The sequence below is a fragment of the Eulemur rufifrons genome, chromosome 4 (assembly GCF_041146395.1).
Source record: "Eulemur rufifrons isolate Redbay chromosome 4, OSU_ERuf_1, whole genome shotgun sequence".
NCBI lineage: Eukaryota > Metazoa > Chordata > Mammalia > Primates > Lemuridae > Eulemur > Eulemur rufifrons.
The window spans coordinates 35080286-35106683 of NC_090986.1; positions in this window are offsets into that span (position 1 = coordinate 35080286).

The window sequence follows — 26398 nt, forward strand, 5'->3', positions numbered from 1 at the left end:
GTCAGTTATAAAAATATGCAGCCAGTTATGGTGCAATAAGTAGAACAAGCAACAGCCTCCATTGACCCAATTTTCTGAGGTTGTAACCGATTATTTCTAATCTCCTTTTTCTACCACCCATTCTTAATTCTCCTCACTCCTGCCGAGCACGTTGGCTGCTCTTGTTTGCTTGCTCCTAATCACTATCTTCTGTTCTGACTCTGGCCGCTACAATTGCTCCATTTACAATCATCACTTTACCACGGAAGCATTAAGAGTTGCCCCAGTTAATTTTCTGAATTTCAGGCATAATTTTTGCCTCTAGTATGTAGCAAAAACCTATATCTCCATGATAACCAGAGTCAGTATTGCCAATATCGTAACTCTCTTCTTCACATGCTTTTCTTCAGGTATTAGAAATTCAGGTGGCAGCTATAATTTTACGTCTAGTTAAAATCTTATTTTGTCTCCTGCTAGAAGTATTCTATTGGGAACCAGGTTCTTGCCTAGCAAATACTAACATTGTGAATGGTAATTAAAAATTGACCAGTTGTGTCACTAGAAGTAAATTATGGCAATCAGAGGTCACTGTTACCTCCTTTTCATTGGTCCTGGACGTGTGTGTCATACCTATATGGGACACATCACCATGAAATAACAAACTTGAAGTACATCAGCCCAAACTGCAGGCTGTCCTCCCCAAGCTAATGCATTCTATAGAGCCTGATACCTTCTATAGGGATTAATAGCTACTAAGATATAAACGTGCTAATTGGCCAGTTGTTGTACCTCTTTGTCAGCAGAATGTTTTCCTTTATGAAAAAAACAATTTTATATGGAATCATATAACAAATCAGGCACTAGTATAATGCTAGTATTATACTAAAGACTACACAGAAGAAAAGTAGAGGCAGACCCAGAAAATGTGTTCACCCAAGTCAAAATGAATTTCTCATTCCAGCAAGAAAGGGATTTAACACAATTAACTTGGCAGCAAGTATTTAAAACACTAAGCAAAGGTGAAAGCTAGAGAAGCCTCGGTGAAAGTCCTTCCCATTAGAGCACGCAGAATTCCCATCTGTCATCACAATGGCTATAACATTAACAATCTATTTTTAAGGCACTAAGATAGCTGAGACCAGCTGCTGGCTGAGCTCTCCTGGATGATGTGTAGGGTCTCCTCTGTGAGAGATGTTCCTCATGGGCACTGATGTGAGATAAACATCTTCAACAGTCTTGTACTCATTCTGTAGGACCATCCACGTGTTTCCTTGATGGGATATATTGCCTCTAATTTTCTAGTAGTCTTCCTTCCTGGCCTCTGACCAACCAGCCAAGGAGTTGCCTTAAACTACTCTCCCTCTATACCAACTTGATGTTCAGGGGTTATTTCTTAGAGCTTTATCTCCTGGGAAGTTTTTTTTTTTTTTATCATTCAGTATGGCTTTATTTTCTCACTGGCTGGCTGCCGTCCCACAACAGCCTGAGCTCAGATGGCCCGGTCACCTGCCTGGGGTGGCTCAGTGACACCCAGACAGAGGCCCCCCGGTGGCACTGAGTGCATCCCGTCCTTCCCCGGTGACATGGAGGCGGCGGCCTGAATCAGTGTCTGATGCAGGGCACACGTGCCAGCGGTGAGCGGGGCTGACAGGGCCCAGTGAGCAGTTTCTGGGGGAGGCGGGCACCTGGCACGGTGGACAGGGTGGAGGGCTGTCCTTTCACCCCTTCGAGCCACAGGTCCCCTATGGTGCTGGGCCAAGGAACTCTTCAACATGGTCTTGCAGGGCCACCTGTAAGTGATGCTTTGAGCAACAGTAGATAATCTTTCCATGCATCACAGTATTTAACTAAGCCATCTATAAACATAAGACCTTTTTTCTTAATTTTTAATTATCTGGTCCTACATAAACCACCACATGGCCTTAATATGATCTGGATTTGGGGGGGAGGTACAACAGATCAGTGATGTGAATGCACAGGCCACCTGTTTGTTAAGCTAACTTGTGTACACTGAACCATGTCAGTACCAAATATGTGTGCACTGTGTCATTTGTACAATGGGGTGATGCTTTTTGGCAGCGCAGTTACTTTTTGTCTCATGTGTAGCCATTCAGTTTCTACTAGGGTCCGGTAACATATAAGGAGGTGCTTTTCATATGAGAAATAATTTTCCGCTGCTGATGGCCTGGTCCAAATTTATGGTAACTATGGTCTAGTTCTTTAGAGGAGCTAGGCTTACGAGACACACCAAAAAGCATTCTTACCTACCATAGACACCTCTGGCAATTTGAGATCTTCTGGGCCACATGGTCTAATTGGCACAACTGCAGATATTAAAGTTTGAATGTGTTGTAGAACATTTTTTCCTCTACACCCCACTCAGAACAGACACCTTTTCAAGGCACTAGTAAATAGGTTGGACCCTATGTGTAGCATGTGTGGTCCTCAGAATACAAAGAAATATATCAAGAATACACAAAAATATACCTATTTCATTGCACTGGCAGATGCAAGGTACAATAACTTGTTATTTATCTTGGAAAATGGACAATGACAGAGATCATTAGCACTGCATCCTATAAATTTATGAGGATGACACCTGCCACCTACCTAGATATGACATCTGTTCAAATTTATTATTTAGACCTAGGTGGAGGAATGTAATATTAGGACTTCCATTTGGATCTTTCATTTTCTTTTCTTATTCCACAGGTGTTGGCATAAACATGAAGATTCTTCCAACTCTAAGTATATCCATCCCAAATACATATTAAGCTACCAGGGAAATGAGCATGGGATGGTCATAGAACTGGTCCCTTTGAGAGGTGGACTTAGACTGGGTTGCATTTATCTCTGAGGTTCCATATCCTACCACAATAAAAAAGGAACTGTTCATACTAAAACACAGTGGAAGGGGATTTTTTATAAAGTATTAGTTCAGAGAATCTGATATTGGACACTTAGATTAAGTGTCTGATTTCTGGGTATGAGAATACACCACAATATACAAAAAGTCTGTCAGTGTTTCACAGCTCATAGTATGTGAACAAGATAGATAGAATGAAGAAGATAGGAAAGGCAATTTACAATAAGAGTCTTGACAAATAATCTCCACATTATCCTTTATAGCCCAAATCACCAGAGAATCCTCTGTACACACACACACACACACAATCAGTATTCTAGATGACTGATTGGTAATCACTTAAAATAATAATAACTTTGCAAGAGTTGAAATGAAGTACTATATTTAGGTCAACACAAATATACTAAATGTTATATACTAAGGTAATTACATTACTAAAAGTTGCACATTTTAAATAAACTAAGTCTGATTATACTTGTCTATAAATGGGAAACCTATATAACATTACAATCCTTTATGTCGACATCCTCCAAGATTTTACACAGAGGTTAGAACTTATATTCCTTACAGTAGGGATTACAATGATGGGGCTATCAACTGCACACACTACTGTCTCCTGAGGGATCATAATGAAAGAATTGGAGCAATTTTTGATGCAATGTGAAAGGACAATATGCCTTGGTAACGTTAAAATATAGGGACATGCCTGGATAACTAGGCATTTCTGAGAAAGATTGCAGCCCCAAATTGAAACACACACACAGATAAAAAATAATAAAAAGTTGCATCTTTGTTCTAAAAATGTGTAATCCACTCTTTCTTTACAAAAAACCAAAAACTGAAGAAATTCATCCAGTTAAACCATAACAGTAATAACGACAACAACAAAAACCTAAGAAGCTAAAGAACTAATTTAGGGATTTACCCATATTACTGAGTTATGGGATCTCCTGGCATCTGTAAGCTATTTTATTTTAGAAAGTTAATTTCATGCTTGCCTACTCCTGTAAAAGTCCTGACTGAAGGGTCTCATTGAACTTTGGAATGGTCAAAGAAATGTCAAAACTGTGATTGAAGAAAGCCAAAGAAAAAGCTGTCAACATCACAGCAGTCAATAACATTTTTTTTTCTTAAAAAAAAATGATATGCTATATCAGGGATATTAACTGTAAATATGTTAGGTGTAAACTTTTGTTTATTAAAACATGAAAAACATGAGACATTCTTCCCAAGGAAACAGGCCCCGATCTTGAGAACAGAACCCTTCACATGTTATTTGGAAAAATAATTTATTAAAATAAGAAATCTAGCACATAGAACCTTGTTAGTGTTTACTTCATGCTTAGATTTTAAATTTATCACATTTAAAAAAATATTCTAGACCAGAATAAGCAATTTTATTTCTGTAATATGATTTAATATGATATCATTTTTCTACATAGTAAATTGTTATTCTGTCAAATACATTTGAAGAAAACACGAATGTATTACCTTTACTAGTGTCACTTGAAAAAGTGTGAGTTCAAGATTACATATCTAAATAATAAAAGGAAATAAGTGATAAACTGCAAAACAATGAATATTATGGTGTTAAGAGAAATAAAGAAACACTCTGGAGTGTTTATCTGAGAGTTAGGTTGAAAATATGAATTATATATACCTGGTGAGTATTTAGAAGACTGCATATTTCAGGCACATATATTAAGAAATGTTTTTTGAGTTTACAAATGAAAATGAATAAGGTTTCCAAGGGAGGATGGAGCATTAAAATGTAAAGAGTCAAGATTTGTAGAAATACAGCGTTTGGCTAAATTTTTGTTTATCAAAACCATGTTAGAATTTTAATGTGAGTGGTAGACATAGAGATGTGTTCCTGGATCATCTATCAAGGAAAGACTATCCAGCTGCAGAAATGCAGTCAACAGTCTCCATGTTTCAGCTTCTTCAGGTATAACTCAGCTGCAGAGAGCTCCTGAGGTCTTGGATGTGTGGGGCTGGGTGACAGAAGAGAGAGCAGTTTACATCCACTAGATGACCAAGGTGGGTTATAAAGACCCAGCTGTTTCAAGCCCAATTTGGGACAACTATACCTGGTAGTACTCACTTCAGGGCTACCTACTTGGCTGGTTAAGGCTTTGTCAGAACTACAATATTATTTGACTTCTCCCTCTGCTCAATCCTTCTTCCTTCCCCTTTGTTTCACAGGTGCTGTTTCTTAATAAATATTTCACACCCTAAATCCATCTGCTTCTGGAAAATCCAACATGTAACACAAATACTCCTACATATTTAATTCTAAAGGTTTCTTTAGACCCACATTGGGCTGCGACTGAACATTTTTCCCTGGGCTTCATTTCTTCTCTGATGGTCTACAAAAGCTGCTTTGAGGAAAAAAAAAAAAAATAGAAAAGTGCACAGTATTAAAACACTAAAAATTTAAACCAACAAACCTCTTGAAAGACGTGGTTTTATACACAAGAGTCACATTCGGATTATGCTTCAGCCAGTTTCTCTTTCCAAATTTCCACATCTGCTCTCAATCAGCTATTTGGCCTCAGGAATTTCTGTGGGTATTTTGGGATCCAAATGTTGTTTGCTAGATATATTTGCTACATTTTCTGGGTACTAAAAGATCAGAGCTCCTCACATAACATCATCACTTGAATGATTCTACCTGAGGTAGGGCTTTATACCCTCTATCACTCCTGGTTGGTATCTTTTCAATGGCCTGTTATATTCATACTTGGAGTTATGAAATTCAGTTCGGTTGAATTCAACAGAAGAACATTTTACAACTCTTTTTCTGTCTTGGCCAGAGGGGAGAATAAACTCTAAAGGGTTTCTTATTTTAGCAAAAGTTCTTTTCATATGGCAGTTTCTTAGATTTTTCTTAAGTGGACATACTTCACCTGGATGACATAGAGTTTATGATTTTCTAAAAACTTCTCTGGGGGAAGGTAGTTATACCTTTGTATTGAACATGTGTATTTTCTACCTGAAGAAACCAGAAGACTCTACGCATATTCATAATAGCTCTTTCCATAGGATGCACCCAAAGTCTCTGGTGCTAAGACTCCTGCCCTTAGCTTTGCATTATTGAATTCCACCCTTCATCCAACAGTTCTGTCCAATTGGTCTGACATTTTGAATTGCCATGGATATGTATCTAAGAGTTATCACTGCATGTTTGCCACATGCTAGCTACTTTGCTAAACATTCTACATATAGCATTACTTAAAAATTATTTATTTATTTAAATATGACATACATACTATATATGTATGTCCACCAGTTTCCTGTTTTAGCAGCATTCACTCATTAATCATTTTTTATTAATGTATGCTTATATTTCATGAACAATTTAGTGTTTTAACTTAGGAAAATTTTGTTATCCATCCCCATTTTAACTGATAAGGAACTCAAATTTCTCAAAGGTTAAATAGCTTTCTCAAGGTCACACAGTTAGTAGGTAAAAGAAAAACAATTTAAACCAGGTTTTTCTGACTCCAAACAAACATGCTCTTAACCACTGTGTTGTGTTTTCTTCCTAAATATATTTGAATGAATGCCAGCCCCAGATCCTTTGTTACAACAGTGAGGGCCGATGCTAGCTCACATAACACTTTTTCCAATTTTTTTAGAGTGCCTGTTCTCTAAAACACTTCCATATATCAAAACATTATCAGAGGTTTGGTAAATTTTGTTGCAACCAAACACTTGCTTGTCATTTGCTAAAAATTGTCCCAGTAAATATCCAAATCAGTGATGTCTATGTCGTGAATAGCTCCCCCTGGTGTCAAACATCGTACAACTGGCACAACTCTACATTGCAGTCCTAATGATGAACACAAACTTTTAATTTTAAGCTGTAGCATTCAGTCAATAAGTTTGGGAGTTTCCAAACAATAGTCACAGTGAATGTATTTCAACAAAAGGATGGGATTAATTTTCACCAAAGTAACTATTCCTTCTCAAAGGAGATTAGTTTCCAAGGTAATTCCTAGCACCAAAATACATGTAAAGCATGGAACCAGCTCGTAGAGAAAATTCAGAGATATACAGGAAGTTTCAGCACTATGTGACGAAGGAATTCTTCTCCACTGAGTAACTAGAGGCAAAGAGTTAGTAGCACATATTGGAAGGAAGCTTATCCTCCTAACAGAATAATTTCTGAAGATGTAAACTCAAAGTGAATTTTAAGCAATGTAGATGTATAAATCTAGAATTTTAATAAAAGATTAATAAGAATACTAGTATTAAGAAAGTGATATCCCAGATCTCATTAGTGTAGTGCAAGAGCACAGAACAGAATGAAAGGAAGAAGAGAAATTTGAAAGGACCAGAACAACAGAACAATGACGACAACAACAACAACAGATCCCTTAGCTAAATGCTTGTCATGAGTGCTGGTAAATTATAATTGAATGGTAATAACAATATTAGTATTAGTTTTAATGCTAAGGTAATTTGCAGGACAAAAACACATAGTTTTTTTTTTTTTTTATTCCCTCTTACGGGTTTATGGTTCAAAGCTAATATTTTTACTTTGTTAATAAAACATGAAGTTAAATAAATCTCTGAGTTATTATTACAGGAGAGAAACATTTGTCTGGATGGACTTCACCTGACTACTACAGCTGCCTTGATTCTGGAACCGAAAGTAGGCAGTTCAGGTAAGATGACCAATATCTCATGATCAACTCTCACTCATTACAGGTTATACTCTTCTTTGAATGAGATACATGTTGTACACATTTCAAAAACACAAATAAATTATCCTGTTCTGACTTGGGACACATCTCTGAGGAGAAGGTGGTTAGTAACAACTGATGAGCATCTATCAGCTTCCAACTAACATGCTCACAAACACACATGGAAAGCAATATGCATGCGACCTCAAAGAAGGAGGACTATGAAACCAGAATGAAAAACACCATCAATGGCCTATACATATTATTCATCTCTAAATAGATGAAAAAGCCCTGGTCCAGATCTGATTATCTGTACTCATGTGAACAATAGTGAGCAGAGATTACCAGACTGTCCTTCTGTATGTATATGTTATTTAAAATATGTTAATAAAATGTATTACATGTTTATTATAGAAAATATACAAAGATTTATACAGAGACACACATAGATAAATATCAATAAGGATATTGATGCATGTATAAAATATATAGAGAGATAAATACAGAGATAGACATCAATAAGGTTACAACATAATCCCCCATATTATCTACTTGATAGAAAAATACATATTTATAATACTTTTTGAAAAGAATTGATAGTTCTGACATAAAAATTAAATTGAGTAAAAACATAGAAATTCAGAGGAAAATTTTCTCCCAATTTTGCTACCAAGAAATAATGAGTTAAATTTTTATATTATAATACATATCCCATTTAGTCTAATAGTATGTTTTAATTAAATTTTATTCCAGTGGTACTAAAATCATATTAAAAAGACATTTAATGTTTATCATGAAAACCTCCCATCATCACTTTATTTATCAATACTTTCTGTCTATTGTCCCCATGCTGGTGCTTTACACATTAAAACTATGTTCACCATATAGAATGTACCCTTTATGTTTATGTCCCTCCCTCAATCTAGATCCGTATTGCTCAAGCACTCTGGGTGTTTCAGACATTGAATTTTGGAAGGAATTTAAGTTTGGAGTATGTAACAGGTCCACATGTATATTCAGGCATGTTTATGAGATCTTGGGTACTTCATATCATAGAAAAATACATATTTATTATACTTTTTCAAAAGAATTGACAGGGCATAAAAATTAACTTACATAAAAAAATGATATTCCAAGGAAAAATAGTGAACTCTACCATTAATTTTTTAAAAAATGAAAAATAGGCTAATATATATTTTTAAATGAACGATATGAAAAAGAAAAATGGATGCAATAAGAGAATTCCATAATAAAACTGTAGTAAAAATAAAAACCACATAATTATATAATGTGGGTGATATTTTTAAGAAGCTCTATATGAATGGAAAAAAAATTTAAAAAAATGACTAAAAAAGAAATTAATATTGACAGAAGTGATAGGGATCCCGTTTTAGAGGTATACATACTCCTGAGTAAGACACAAGTGAAAAATAAATAAATAAATGAAAGTGACCAGGAAAGAGATATGAGTAGAAAAATAATACCTTTGCAGACTAAATCAAACTAAACTGAGTATATAAATTTTTAACTGCTATATTCTAGATCATAACAATAAGAAATTATCCATACCAAGAAAATCCTTAAAAGATTTCTATAAATACTTCTTCCTTAAAAAAAAAGATGATATAGGCACATGATAAAATTCAAACCATATAAAGTAATTACAGTAAAAAGTTGTCTCCTCAGCCTAGATTCCCAATCACCCTTCCCAGAGACACTTCACTTGATTAGTTTTAAAATAGTCATCTAAGAAAATTCTTTGTGATATGTTATATATTCTTATATAAATGTGACAATAAAATATCCCTTTTCAGTGCCTTGATTATTTTCACTTAAAAATGCATCTTGGAGATCATTTTATGGAAATGAAGATGCATCTCATAGTGAAAATCACTGCATAGTGTTCCATTGCATTGCTGTACCACATAAGTTAAACAGCTTTGAAATAGTCTCTACTATTCTTCTGGTACAAACAGTTCTAAAATTGACATATATTCTTTTCCATGTCTATGTCTTTGTTTTGGGTATGGGTATATCTGTCTTAAATCAAAGGACATATGAATCTGAATTTTCACACCTAATGTCAAATTGCTCTTCTAAGAGTCCAAATTAATTTTCTCATGAACAGTTTATAACAAATACTCTAGTTAACCCTATATGAGATTTAATTTTTCTTATCTTTGAAAATTTAATTGGTGGAAAAGCAGTTTTTACTATTTCAAAATATTTTTATTTGCTTATTACTAATTGGCTGGAATAAGAAACAATTTATATTAGGTTTCTATTGCTATCAAACAAGTAACTATGTATTTGGTGTTTAAACAACACTCACAAATAGGTCTGTCTGCGTGAAGTCCCAGTGAGCTTACCTGAGTCTTCTGCTCAGATTTTCATAAAGATGAAATCACAGGTTTGTCAGGGTTATGTACCTTACTGGAGACTCTGGGGAAAAATGCACTTCCAAGCTCATCCAAACTCCTGGGTAAATTCAGCCCCTCATTGGTTGTATGTCTACAGTCCCCATTTTTTTGCTAGCTCTCAGCTAGGAGTGAGACTTTGTTTCTCCATCTGCTACATCTCTCTGACATCAGTTTGGAAAAATTTCTTTGCTTTTAAGGGTCCATGTGATTGAATTGGGCTCAATGTAACAGTCCAGACCCTTTCTTTGTCGTAACCTTAATCACATCTGAAATCTCCCTTTTTCCATGTCACATAACATATTGACACATTACAGGAATTAGGGCACTGAAAGCTTGGGGTGAGAGACATTCTACCTACCATACTATTTTCTTTCTTTCTTTTTTCTTTGTAATCTGTCTAAACCTACAGTAGAGAATAACATATGTTTACCTGCTATTCTAGTCTCAGATTTCACCTATGATATGCTGGATGACAAGGAAAAAATGGTATTCTTAAAAATGTTCAATGAAGAATAACTATAGCCATGAATTTTACATTGAGTATTAAGCTTTTATGTGTAAAATCAACATACATATATTCACAGATGTACATAGATCTTGAAAAATGCCACCTTTAAAAAAATTTACAACATATTCCCAAAACTAAATTATGAATTCAAGAAATGAGAAATTTATAGTAGGTAAGTAATATATAATGTGTGTGTATGTGTTAAAATTTTTCTACTATATTAAGGTACATATACTAAGGCAATAATCTCAATAATATTTATTTAGAGATAGGATCATGGCAGTGTAAATCCTTAGGGTAAAGTTCTAAAATATAATATTAGACGTGTTAGGTAGCATAATGTCCCCCGCTCTAAAGGTGTTCATGTCCTAATCGCCAGAATTTATGAATATGTGAGGGTACCTGGCAAAGGCGTATTAAGTTTGCAGGCAGAAGAATAATGGTTGCTAATCAGTTGACCCTAAAAGGGGGAATGATCCTGGATAATCTCCAGGTATTCATAGGAGTTTTTAAAAGTGAAAGAAGAAGACGGAAATGTAGATCATAGTAGTACAGTATGAGGAGACTTAGCCTATTGCTGCTGGATTTGAAGATGGAGGAAGGAATCGTGAGGCAAGGAATGCAGGTAACCTCTAGAAGATGCAATAGGCAAGGGAATGCATTCTGTCCTAGAGCATCCAGAAAGAAGTGAAACCCTGCCTCCAGCAGCCTCACTGTATCCTAGTAACACTAGGTTGGACTTCTGACTCTCGAAACTGTAACATAATAAAGTTTTGTATTTTTAGCACTAAATTTGTGGCAATTTGTTAAAGCAGTGACAGAAAACTAATACAAGGCATCAATTAAACTATATTTACAAAGATTTGTAATGATATGGAACATTTTTTATATTATGTTAAGTGAAAATTCTAGAATTCAATTTAAGAAAATATGTACACCTTAAGAAATAAATACGATATTGTACAAATTTATTTCATTACTGTAAACACTTTATATATAAATTTATTAGTATTTCCTAGCAGTTAAGAACATGGGATTTACAGTTACACTTTTATGTGAAACCTATCTCTATTACTTATTAGTTCTTGTTGCCATGGGCAAACTATATAAACATGCTTATCCTTGGCAAGATCACCCTCAAAATGGAGATAATTATTTCTAGTCCATGTGATTTTTGTGGGTTTTCAATGTGATGATGTACATAACCTTGTATATGGCACATTATACACAATGATTGGCAAATGATTGGTTAGTGGTAAAATTGCCATTCTTATCCTTTATACAACCCATTTCATAAGATCAAGGAAGCAGTTATGTTTAACATTCTGCCCATTTTAGTATTACAATCATTTTTAAGAATTATTTAAATGAAAGCTTTTGTACTCAAATGCATATGTAATGCCATAATGTTAGACAGATTACCAGAAATGAATGGAAAGATTTCAGGCAATGTAAGGCATGCACTAGGTAATCACTGTCATGTAATCAGGTAAAGCATTTTGGCTCCTAAACATCTATTTACTTAAGCTTAATCAATTCCCTGCTACTTCTTTCCATTATCAACTTCTAGCTTCCAAATCTCTAGCAGTTTTATTCCATGCTCCTCCAATGGCATTAATAGCAAAAGTAATAGGGTCTTAATGGCAGAGCAATAGAGTTATGTTTTAGGGAAAGTGGGATAAAGAACACCAGGAATAGTCACTTGGAAGCTAATAACTGCCTATATATATTAAAATGTCCTACAATCAGAAATAGATGAGGGGAGTTGGATACATTATATATCATCTAGTCAAATAGTCTTATTTTATATGTAAAGATAATGAGTCCCAATATGTTAAATAACTTTCTGAATGTTACACTGCTTCTACTGCTAAGAACAAATCCTAGATGTTCCTTCTCTTAGTAATGTATACTTTATGTTTCAATGTGTATGTATCATTTTATAACAAAATCTCATCCTCCTGTTTGTATTCCCACTGTTGAGCTTTCCATTGCTGAAAGCAAGAAAAATCACTCGATATTCTTAGAGTAGAGCTATTTGCTGTTATTTTGCCTGTAAGGAAGAATTCTAACCCATGGGGCAGCAAAAGGTACACTGCTGTTGTCAACAGAGAAGGCAATGGGGCAGGAGTTGAAAAGAATAAGCAAAATGTAAAGATCATTTACAGCAAAGTTCACCCAGGTGTTTCTTGCAAATCCCAGCCCACTCCCTCCCACACTTCCCTAAGTACAGGTGCGACCTCAGGAATATCAGAGATTCAGCAGGGGTAAGTGAAAGGTTATACAGAGTTGAAGTACAGCAAAAAAATTGAAAAATAAGCATATTTAATAAATAACATCTGTCTTCAATAAGAGTTTTAATATTTACACTTAGTATTATGCTTTTAGTTCTGAAAGGAAAGATGATTGACTCATCTTGATGTAGAAATTGGTGACATAAATAAGCATAGACTATGAAAGAGAAATTCCAAAAGTCATAGATTTATGTTAAATAAGTTACTTTAAAATTTATATATATATTATTTCATTAAATCATAAAGCCATAGAAATGAAATATACCACCCTGTCATTTAGACCAGTCTCACCTCTTTTATTCTTAATTTGCGGGGGTGGAGAAGAGTTTCTCATTAGGAATTATCATTAAAAGTTCATGAGCTGGTTTTGACAGTGAATAATGAATGAATTGTCAGATTTAGTCCATGCTGACATTTCTATTCTCCATTTCATGATTCTTGACCTCATTAGGGTACACTTATAAAACAGGGATTAAATATCTAAAAATGTAGGAGACTTGAAAGTAAACTATTGCTTAACATAGCATTGTTACAGCCTTAAGAACAATGATTTTGATGAATTAACTTTCCCTAAGATGTTAAAAAAATTACTAAACAGATACATTAATACAAGGATAAACTTGATTTAACTATCCTTACAGAACAATTGCCAGTTGTTTAACTTTAGATAGGTCATAAGCAGCACAGGTAGAAAAACATAACATCAGTGCATATTGTTGAAAATATAAAGAAGGGATGAGAGCTTATTTCTTCTAAAGTAAAGCATATTAAACATCTCTAAGGCCGGGCGCGGTGGCTCACGCCTGTAATCCTAGCACTCTGGGAGGCCGAGGCGGGTGGATTGCTCAAGGTCAGGAGTTCGAGACCAGCCTGAGCGAGACCCCGTCTCTACTAAAAATAGAAAGACATTATATGGACAACTAAAAATCTATATAGAAAAAATTAGCCGGGCATAGTGGCGCATGCCTGTAGTCCCAGCTACTCGGGAGGCTGAGGCAGTAGGATCGCTTAAGCCGAGGAGTCTGAGGTTGCTGTGAGCTAAGCTGACGCCACGGCACTCACTCTAGCCTGGGCAACAAAGTGAGACTCTGTCTCAACAAAAAAAAAAAAAAAAAAACATCTGTGTAACTTTTAGTCATTAGCTGGTTTTTAAGTACTTGAGTGAGTTCATCAGTAATTGTTTTTTCATCTTTTGTAAATTACTTTCTTCAGAATTGAATTCATATAACTGGAGTTCTTTATTTGTACAAAGGATCCATAATTTTAAAAAGATATTTTCTCCAACATATCCAAATCACATGCCAAGGCCAGCCATCTTCTTGGCTATTTTAAATACAATTAAAGGAACTGAATATCAAAGTCCTATTTATGAGTTCATTTCCCAAAATGGCAGGCTACTGCTGGCTGTTACCTAAGAGTAACGTGTTGTGGTTAAGTTTAAAGAGTTCCTCACCTCTTGAGTTGTGTAGCTGAATACAATTTTCTAATTGCTTTTCCTTATCAGTACATGTCATTGAAGAAAAGACAAGAGAACTGAGGGAAAATAAAGTTAAAACTGGTAGAGTAGAAGTTAAAAATGAAAGCAGAAGTGGGAGTGTAGGAGGATTGTAAATGAGAAATATTAGTTATGAAAACTTAAAGGATGTTATCATAGTACAAATATAGCAACAATGTAAAACTTCTAATAATTTCCTTCCTTACACCTACAAAGTAGGAAAAGGGGGTGGGAAATATAATTACATGTGACATAGATACATGTGAACACATGAACAAATGTATAACTTAGAAAGACTATGTCCAAATGGTAAGTAAGCAATGTTGAATAAATTAAGGTTTTTATTTACTTGAAACCAGTAAACCATTTTAGCCAAAAACTAAAATGACTGATTAACATTCTTTCCCTCTTCAGAGAGTAGTATCCTTTTATCTGACAAAGTCAATCTAAGTGTCTTCTGTTTAGATATCAGTGATAGAATTTCATAGTGTTTAATGGATTGGATTGTTTCCCCTAAAAATGCATATGATGAAGTTCTAACCCATAATACCTTAAATTATGAATTTACTTGGAAATAAAGTCATCATAGATACAATAACTTAAATGAGGTTTTACTGGAGTAGGGTGAGCCCTTAATCCAATATGATTTATGGCCTTATGCAAATGGGAAATGTGAAGAGACAGACATGCATTCAAGGAGAACACCATGAGAACATGAAGGCAAAGATGCTATGTAAGCAAGCCCAGGAATATCAAAGATTTCTAACAAACCATCAGAAGCTAGGAGAGATTCATTGAACAGATTCTCTGTCATATCCCTCAGAAGCAACCAAGCCTGAAGACACCTTGATCTCAGAATTCTAGCCTCAAGACTATGAGATGATAGTTTTTTGTTGTTTAAGCTCTCTGGTTCACAATATGTTGTTATGACATCCCTAGCAAACAAACACATGGTATAGCTGCATCACCACTCCCTTACATGAACATTGATGTCTAAAAAGGTGGCATGTAAGCATACATATGTAATAGAATGAAGACAACCTCAAGATGACATTGCACTTAGTGATAATTTAGATATTCATATTTTGTCTTATTCAGTAGCAATAAGCAATAGAAAGCAAGCTATAGATACGTATTAAAAGACAGTATTTTCCCCTAAGTTCTTAGAACACTGTTACAATAGTACATATTGTTTTTGTTTTTGATTTTATTTGTCATGGAACTCATTTGAAATTTTACATTCATCAATTCACCATCATTTGGTAAAATATATATAATTAAACACTGAGTTATAAGAGAAGACAGTTCAATGGAAAGTGGCAGCCATTGATTAAGTTTTGTGTAAGTAATGAAAGTTTCGTAAGAATGCAGATAATATTATATATATATTTTTTTTTTTTTAAAACCTGTTATCTACTTTCTCCATCAAATGGACATTGTTTTTGGATCCAACTTTCATTCTTCTGGAGATAAATGAAGGGCCTTCTTCTCTACTATGTATAAATTATTTTGAGTTCTAGGTCATTTGGAAGTAGGGAAGTCAATTAACTTAGGTCAACAGCACTGAACCAGTGGCAGTGAGACAAACAGAACAACAACAATAAAGCACCGAAGAGGAAGATAGAGATAGCAGTTCAGGCTTATATGAAAATGCTAAATATAAAAGATTTTTTTCTGGATGAAATCTAAGGGAAGCAAGCAGCCAAACCCAAACATTGCAATGTGAGAATAACAATCATAACTAGCTGACAATAGTCATGCAACGAATATTTGTCAAGCATTTACATGTATCTGGAATTATGCTAAACATTGGGAAGAAAGACCAGAACTGCCATATCTTTATAGTGGAAAAGGCAGAAAACAAGTGTGCAAATGTCTATGATGATTTCAGGTTGTTACAAGCCCTTTAAAGAAAACCAAGGGATGACAGCTGCTTTAGCTAAAGTCATGAAGAAGGTTCCTCTGAGATTTTTAAGCTGGCATGTATAGGAAGGTAAGGAGCTATCCATAGACATGGGAGCAGGGGTTCTGTTACTGAGAAAGGAAAACAAGAAAAAAGTTGCCATTCAAGAGAGATTTGTATTCTCTGTGAATGCCTGTATGCCTATACTGAAAACTGGAACTACTTTTTCTGAATGAAGATGTTCATTTGAATTGGGAAAAACTAAAAAAAAAGTTTTATAAAATATATAAAATATAGTTTTAAAATGCTGGACAGTAGACCACATACAATATAGTTTGATCTCTATCTGTCCTGGAAAATGCAGTACATTGTATACCACCTAGGTCTACATTGATGCAGGTCTAAAATATAACTAATTAATTTAAACTCTTCTTGTGTTTAGTGAATGCAATTTAATAAGTCATATAATTTTCCCTTAAAATATTGTGCATATCATTATTCTTTCAAGATCTACAACTTACATCTAAACATGATTATGATTTTCTATATTCTACTTTCACTTTAAATATATTGTTATTTCTATTTTGATATGAGGAAACTGAGGCAGAGAAAGATTATGGGAACTATCCCAGGGATAGAATGAGCAGGTGAAAAAAATCAAGATTTAAACCCTGGAGGGCCAGTTTCAGAATCCATGTACTTAATACTCCCTTAGGCTACATTGCTGAAACTTTTGGTTTATTTTGTTTTATATTTAATCAAATATAAACTTTTCATAAAGAATTTCTTCACCTTACTTACCACGTTATATTTTGACTATGTTTTTCATAAACAAGATCAAAAATTTCAATTTGAATGGTCATCTGCTTTCCAGCCAGTTCACGTTCTCATCTCCCAAACGGAATGCGGTAATTCTTATATTGCTCACATTTAAATAAAGGCAAATCCTTCCAGACAAGTAGAGTGCAAATTCAGCTTATAGACAAAGTAGACTTGGGTTGGCATTGATTCCTTGGAGAAAATATTGAACGTACAAAATTACACGTAACACAGTGGAGGATTTTGAAGGAGGCTCTTTCCAACACAGATGAAGAAAAGGGAGACACCAATCTGGGGAAGCACTCCTCATTCACTTCCCTGTGTCTCATTTCCTGATCTTCAAATTAATTTCCCAAGTTAAATTTTCCACCTGTCCTCCATAATAATTTTCTTACACAATTAGTATATAAGAGGGCACTATTTAAGGGAAGTCACTTATGTATTACTTAGGTACATACAAAACCTTACATTGACCAAGACTTGAAGGTACAAACTGTGAGGATGAGGTACGTTACCTTGAAAAGCTTAGATTGTTGAAGAGCCAGATACACAAAGGACCTTAATAGACTGTAATATAATGCAAAAATAAAGTTTGCATATTGCTCTTTTTGCATTATATAGATAAATAAAGCACAACATCACTATTGTAAACATGGAAAATATCCCCTTACATATTATTTCACTGAAAGTTAAAAGATCATTCATACTCCAGAGAAATTTTTTGTGATCTCCTCACTAAAAGTGGACTTTATGATTTAAATATAACCATAACAACTTCTGAAAATAATGTTAAGGAATACTGCATGTCAACCTATGTTACCTGTACACACACTTACCTCCACACACACTGCAGAAACATCTTATCTTCCTAAGAAGTTTTCTGTGTTTCCTATTCTTCCCACTGAAACTATGAAAATATGAAGTCTAAATAAGCTGAGAGATATGGCTTAGTGTCATTTACCTTTAAAATTTTATTGAACTGCTTTGTGTATTCTACATGTAATTTACAAGCTTTTTGGTGTTGTTTTCTCAACATCTATAAATAAAATTTGAAGATCTATCTACTTTTAGTTTGTAGGAAACAAAATAGCACCTTATTGAATTTTACTGTTGATCTAAGGAAAAGTTAACAAGGTGAATTGATTGTGCCTCTGAGAAAATAAGGTTTTATTGCTGTTAGTATAAGATTCTCTAAATTTAAGTGTGTTTCCTCATTGGTGATGAGTTAATATGTGAAAAGGCAAAATGTTAGCAGTGTCTTAGTTCTTTCAATTCAGAACTGTATCACTTAAATTTAGTTTTTTCAAAATAAAACAATGGATAGCCAATTTTCTTAGGGTAAAAAAGAGCATAAATGCAAACTTTTAAACAAATTATTTGAATAAATATCAAAATCCTCGTTCTAATTCAGCCGCATTTACTAATTGAGAATAGAAATAATTAAAATATTATAATAAACATTTGTATACAAATGCAATAAAAATAGTGAAAGTATTTCATCCTATAAAAGCTTAAAGCTTTTTTTATTTAGGCACTTTATACTTCAGTCTATTCTTTGATATGTCAAACTAAGCTCCAGAGAATTTCTCTCTTATATGAATAGCTTTATTCTTTGAATAGACATTTAAGTTACATTCATTCTATTAATGACAATCTTTTACTGGTAGAGAAAAGACAACCATTGTTATGCTACATTTGATTGCATTAATGTTGGGAGGAATAAAAAATACCATTAAAATAAGTCACATTTGAAATGTGCTTTCTATAGTTATTGACTAACTATCTTTAGAAATAAACTTTCTGAGTGCAAAGATTAGTGAACTCAAATGCTGATGCTTTGAGTTCTAATTCTCTCTTTACCTCTAACTCAGGCAGTTATCTTAAGCAAGTGAAACTTCTCTAGACTTAATATTTTCACCTTCAAAATAAAAAAAAAATCAAATTAACTACATATGGATCCATGACAAAATAATAATATATTCCATAAGTACTTTATTTTAAAACATGAGTGAACCAATGGTTTAACCTTCAAAAATCAATATTCTAATTAATTGCAGATAGATCTATGACAAAGGAGTCATATATTCCATAAATGTAGTTCATTTAACTAAAGCATATCAGTAAATTAATACTTCCGTATACCACCAAGGTAAAGAAATAAAAGTATTATTGTTTCTTCAGCTTTGAGCCAGCACATTGAATGGAATAAAAGGTAAATATAAATAAATATTTGAAGAAGTATTTCTCTAAAGTCTTTGAGACTGTGTTTAGTAGCACATGACAATATACCACTGGTTCTCCTTTGGAAAATGTAACACTTGTGTCGGTCAATGTGACATTCTTCTTACTTCCCTGTGGATCCCAAAATTGTCTCTGTACATTGCATCTCTCTACACTAAACCACACAGCACTGTTGTTACTGTAAGAATCACAGCACATCAGTTATAGCATCATTAGCAATGTCCCATAGAGGAAAATCATATGGTTCAATTGGTGATACCCAGCAAAACTTGTATGTTGATCAGATAAATTGAATAAATAAATAAAAAAGAAAGGCAAAGGGAAGGGAAGGAAAAGAAAGTTGTGTCTTTAAGTATATGAAAAAAACTTATTTTTATAATCATAGGTCAGACACAAAGTGAGGCATGCTATAAATAAAGAAAATTAAATAAGGCTGGGATCCTACATTACAGATAGAAGCAAGAGTATTAGATTCATCATTTTTTTTTTCCCAGATACCTCACCCTTAAATGGTTCTCTAATAGTGGAGACATCAGTTGAAAAAACAATCTAGGTGATAAAAAATATCGGTGAAGGGAGTATTGAAGGGAATCTAACATACAATGATTGAAGAATAAGGCTACTTGGAAAAAAAAAAAAAAGAGGCAGATTGTTTTTCTAATACGTTTGTCACCAGTGAACTCTTATCTTATTACATTTGTCCACCTGCCAGAAATACTCAAAGCTACAAATACACAGAGAAAAATATCCTATGCCTAACTTTAATCTGTTACCCACTTACATAAGGAAACAGGTGTGCACCACTTTGTCTTCTATGGTGGCCAGAACAATAGTGTACATGGTTGCTACTTTTTATCCAGTCATTTCATCCTCCAGATACAGAATGATATAAGGGAATCTTCTGAAATGAGGTGACAAAAGTAGATTTTCTCTGTTACTGTGACAGTGTATAGCTAGTAACCCCATGGATCCTAAAGAAAAACAGAATTCATTGTCAAGAGTTCTTTTCTCCTTTACTTGTTTCTCCTTCCTTTCTAATTTTTCTGTTCTCCATATATTTTTCATCATCTAGGGCCACCATTAATCACAAAAAATCACCTTGCAGACTGTAAATTTTGATCAATGTCAGGGAGATATTTAATGAAATATTTAAAAGTAAACAGTATTCAATAAATCAATAAATTTGTTGCTAGAACACATCTTTTGTACTGGTAAAAGAAGGTAATGAACAAAAATCAGTGGATTCTAATAGTGAAGCTATGTTAGCTACTCTACTTAGTGAATCTACACTTCAAAGGCTTAACAAAATACAAGCTATTTCTCATTCATATAGAAGTCCAATGTGGCTACTTCTAGTCAGCAAGGTGCGGGGAGAAGTGACAATGATACAAAGAAAACCAAGGACTCGGCTGAAAGAGCACTGGGAATCAACATCCAACTGGTGGAATGAGAGCGATACTGGATATTGCTGTATCCAGTGAGATATTTTTGAGCAAAATATGGAAGTTGTACTTATCATTTCTGCTAAAATCCCATTGGTAGAAATTCCATAACATGGTCTCCCCTAACTGCAAGAGATCTTTGGAGAGGTAATTTAGCTATGTGGTTGAGAAAGACAGGAGATGCATTTTCAGACGAACAATGATCCACTTCTTCCCCCATCTGTCCTCCTGGTCGGTAAAAATTTGTTTGTGGCTTTATTCAAACTCACATGCTATACAATTAATGTCTATTCCAGGTACTGCTCATAGAGTACTTTTCAACTTCTATTGTGATAGGACCATTGTGAGAAAAAATTCTTCCTTGGGAGCCAATAAATCTGGAACAACACAGTCCACCGTTGACTGGATTGGAAGCAAAAGTTCTAAAACTGAGTTACTGAAATTTGGGAGAGAGTCAGAGAAAAACAGTAGAAAAGAACTCTCCAGCAATCCTTTCTCTGCAAAAAAAATCAACTAGAACAACTATTCATGTGCAATAATAACTTCCCAAGAGCTAATGAGAATTTACAGTACCTGGATGTAGCAGAATAATAAGAAAAGATTCATTGAAGAGAGTAGGAAGGACAGTTTTATATCACACATGTCACCCCTCCCCCAAGCATAGATAGCACAGCATAAAGAAAGAAATCATCAGCTTGGGGTAAAGAAAGGGAAGGAATCATAGGCTTTTGCCTTGGGCTCTAATACTGGGTCCACCACAGTAAAACTGAGCACTGGGCAGAAAGCCCTGACCCCATATTCTAGGCCAGTACTCAAGGACTAAACCTCTAGATCTTTCTCAGTGCCACATAGAGTCATGCAGCTCCAGGCTTTTCTGTTGAACTTGATCTCCACCCTGCACTATTGCTGAACTAATGTCAGAAGTCCTGGGCTCCAGACATCCTTCAGCAGCAAGTAGCCTTCAGTAGCCCTTAGCTTCAGGCATTCCAGTGCTGTGTCTGGCTTAGTGGGTCCCCAGCTTCTGGGAGCACAATGTTGGTTGCATCTGTCACAAGCTTGTAGTCAACCCCAAACAAAATCAGTTTGTGAAGAGTCGAATAAGTACCTCCTTCAAATGGGCATTTGTGGATTCATGACCACTAGGATCAAGAACAATCAGGGAAACATGATATCATCAAACAAACAAACAAAATAATATTAAGACATTAAATATGAAATGTCCAATTTCAAAACAAAAGTTTAGTTTATTATATCTCAAACAAGAAGCAATACAGTTAATCAAAGTGTGAGCATAAAGTATTGATACAGTTTTGCCATCTTAACAGTAGCTTGGTTATGCCAGCAGCAAAGAAGTCTGGAGAGTGTGTGGAGATGAAATCGTGAAAGATGTTTTCCACAGTTTTTTGAGAATTGAATATTTTTCCTTGCAAAAAGTGCTCCAAAGCTGGAAGAAGTGGTAATCAATTGGCGCAAGGTCTGGTGAATATGATGGATGACAGAGAATTTCCAAGTCCAGGCTCTGTAGTTTGAGCAGTGTTGTTTATGCGACATGTAGTTGAACATTGTCTTGTAAGAGGATTGGCCTGTCTCTGTTCACCAATTTCAGCTGCCTAACTGCAAGCATCCTCATCCTTTCTTCCAACTGTTGCAGTAGACATCCGCTGTAATTGTTTGACCAGGTTTCATGAAGTTGTAGTAACTAATATTAACACTAGACCACCAAACAGACACCATTAGCTTTTTTTGATGAATATTAAGTTTTGGACAGTATTTTGGAATTGATTGTTATTCAAGCATTGTGCCAAATGCTGGTAATTTTCAAAACAAATCCATTTTTCATCACAGGTAACAATACATGTAGAAATGGTTGGCCTTTATGTTGTGACAGCAAAGAAAGGCAAGCTTCGAGATGATTTCTCTTCTGATGCTTGTTTAATTCATGCAGTACCCATCTATCCAGCTTCTTTACCTTCCCAATTTGTTTCAAATGGTCTGATATTGTTGGAAGAGTAACATCAAATCTTGCTTCTAATTCATGTGTAGGTTGAGATGGATTTGATTTCCCTACAGCTTTCAGCTCATTATTATCCACCTTGGTCTCATTTTCCAGATTAAAATCATCAGAAGAGAACTTCTCAAACCATCAACATACTGTGCATTCATTAGCCACATCCTTTCCAAACATTCTGTTGATATTTCAAACTGTTTGCACAGTATTGGTTCCACAACAAAACTCATATTCGAACATAACACAAATTTTTGACTTATCCATAGTTTCACAAAAAATTGCTCTAAAACAAGTTGAAAGATAATCACAAGCCAAACCATCCATTTGAAAGAATGAGGATAAAGGAAGTCAAAGGTTTCTAATTAGATTTATTCCAAATAAGACTACCCCAAGAAATCTTACAATCAAACTGTCGAAGATCAAAGACAAAAGAGAGGATTCTGAAAGCAGCAAAAGGAAAGAAGCAAATAACATATAAGGGAGATCCAGTGCAACTAGCAGCAGATGTTTTAGTAAAACCCTTATAGTCCAGAAGAGAGTGGGATAATATAGTCAAAGTACTGAAGAAACATGCCAACTAATCCTATACTAAGCAAATCTGTTCTTCGGAAATAAAGGATAGATAAATACTCTCACACACAAACAAAAGCTGAGGGAGTTTATCATTACCAGACCCATCTTACAAGAAATGCTAAAGGGAGTTATTCCAGCCAAAAGAAAAGATTATTAATGAGTAACACAAGAACTTCTGAAAGTAGAAAACTCACTGATAAAATTAAAAGTATACTGTCAAATTTAGAATTATCTAACATTGTAATCATGGTATATAAATTATTTATATCTTTAGTATAAAGGTTAAAAGACTAAACCATTAAGAATAATAATAGCTGCAATATTTTTAAGGACTATCCAACATAAAAAGATAGAAATTGTGATGTCAAAAACTCAAAATGTGGGTAGGGAAAATGAGGTAAAAGTGTTGTGATTTTCTTGCAATCAAGTTAAGTCATTATCAGCTTAAAACCACCTGTTTAACTAACTATAAGATGTTTCTTGTAAGACTCACAATAATCACAAATCGAAAACCTATAGTAAATGCACAAAAAAATTAAAAATGAGGAATCAACATATACTACTAGAGGAAATCACTAGCTACAAAGAAAGAAAGCAAGAGAGGCAGAAAAGAACAACATATCTACACAAAAACTAGAAAACAATCAAATGGCAGTAACAAGGCCTTGTGTATCAATAATGACCTTCAAAGAAAATGCACTAAATATTGCAATCAAAAGACGTAGAGAGGCTGAATACATTAAAAAACAAAACAAAATAAGATCAACTGTATGCTGCCTATAACTGTAAGGACAAACATAGACTGAAAGTAAAAAGATAGAAAAAGATAGTCTATGCAAATAGATACCCAAAGAGAGTAGGAGTAGCTATATTTATATCAGAAAAAATAGACTTTAAGTCAAAAACTGTAAAAATACAAATAAGAAAGTCATTATATAAAAATGAGAAAGTCCATTCAGCAAGAGGCTATAATAGTTATAAATATATATTAATATGAACTCAACATCAGAGCACCTAAATATTAATATATTAAGCAAATATTAACAGATCTGAAGGGAGATGTACACTGAAATACAAAAATAATAAGAACCTCAAACTCCACTTCCAACAATGGGCAGATCATCCAGAGAGAAAAATCAACAAGGAAGATTGGACCTCAACTACATTCTAGATCAAATGGACCTAACAGACATATATGGAACATTCCACCCAACGTTGCAGAAAACACATTCTGTTCAACTGTACATAGAGCATTCTCCAATGGAGATCATATATTAGGCCACAAAATAAGTCTTAACAAAATCTTAAAAGATTGAAGTCAGATTAAGTATCTTTTGTGAACACAATGGTAGAAAACTAGGAACAATTAACAGGAAGAACTTTGGAAATTCACAAATACATGAAAAATAAGCAAGATGCTCTTGAACACTACTGGGTCAATGAAGCAATTAAGAGAAAAATTTAAAAATTTCTTAAGACAAACCAAAATGAAAACACAACATACTCAAACCTATGAGGTACAGCAAAAGCTGTCCTAAGTTGGAAATTTATAGCAATAAATGCCTATCTCATAAAAGAAGAAAGATTGCAAAGAAGCAACCTAACATTACACCTCTAGGAACTAGAAAAACAAACAACCTAAGCCCAAAGGTAGTAGAGTTAAGAAAATAATTAAGATCAAAGCAGAAATAAATGAAATAGGGAATAGAGAAATAATAGAAAAAAATCAATGAATTAAGAGTTGGTTTTTGTAAAGACAAAATCAAAAAAGCTTTAACTAGCCTAAATAAGAAAAAAAGAGAAAAGACACTAAATACCGTAATAAATAAAAAGGAGATATTACAGCTGATATAACAGAAAGAGAACACATGATAAGAGACTATGATAAACAATTATATGCCAAATAAATTGATAGTCTATAAGAAATAAATAAATTCCTAGAGACATATAATACACCACGAGTGAATTATGAAGAAATAGAAAATCTTAAGAGATCAGTAATGAATCAGTAATAAAAGGTCTCCCATCAAATGAAAGCCCAGAAACTGATGGATTCAATGCTGAATTTCATCAAATATTGAAAGAAGAACTAATGCATTTCTCCTAAGGCTCTTCTAAAAAATTGAAGAGAAGGAAATGTGGAATACATCCAAACTCATTTTACAAGACTAGTATCATCCTGATACCAAAGCCAGACAAAGACACACTAAAAAAAATACAGATCAATGCTCCTGATGGACATGAATGTAACAGTCCTTAACAAAATAATAGCAAAATAAATTTATTAGCAAATTTAAAAGATCATTCCAGAAGAGCAAGTGGGATTGATCCCAGGGATGCAAAGATGGTTCAAAATACATAAAACAATAAATGCAATCCATTTCATTAATACAATGAAGGACAAAAAATATATGATCATTTTAATAGAGGCAAAAAAGCATTTGACGAAAGTCAACACTCTTTCAATAAACCTCTCGACAAATTATATAGAAGGAATGTACTACAACACCATAAAGACCATATATGACAGATTCACAGATAATATCATACTCAATGTGGAAAACTTGACACTTTTTTCTTTAAGATACGGAATAAGACAAAGATGCTCATTCTCACCACTGCTATTTAATATAGTACTTGAGGTCCTAACTAAAGCAATTAAGCAAGAGAAAGAAATAACATACATCTAAATTAGAAAAGAAAAAGTTAAATTGCCCCTATTTCTAGACAACATGATTATATAAATAGTAAACCTTAAAGATAGCACAAAATATTAGAATTAATAAATATGTTTACTAAAGTCACGGGATACAAAATCAATATACAAAAATCAGTAGCATGTTACACACTAACAATGGACTATCTAAAAAGGAAATCACAAACTATCACATTTATCACAACTAACAAGATACTTAAGAATAAATTTAACTAAGGTTGTTAAAGATCTCCATGCTGAAAACCACAAAACATTGATGAAAGAAATTGAGTAAAGCACTAATAAATGGAAAAATACCCATTGTTCATGGATTAAAATATTTAATATTGCTCAAATGTCCATACTATTGAAAGAGTCAATACAATCTCTCTCAAAACATCAATGACATCCTTCATAGACATGGAAAAAACAATCCTATAATTTGTATGGGACTAAAATATAGC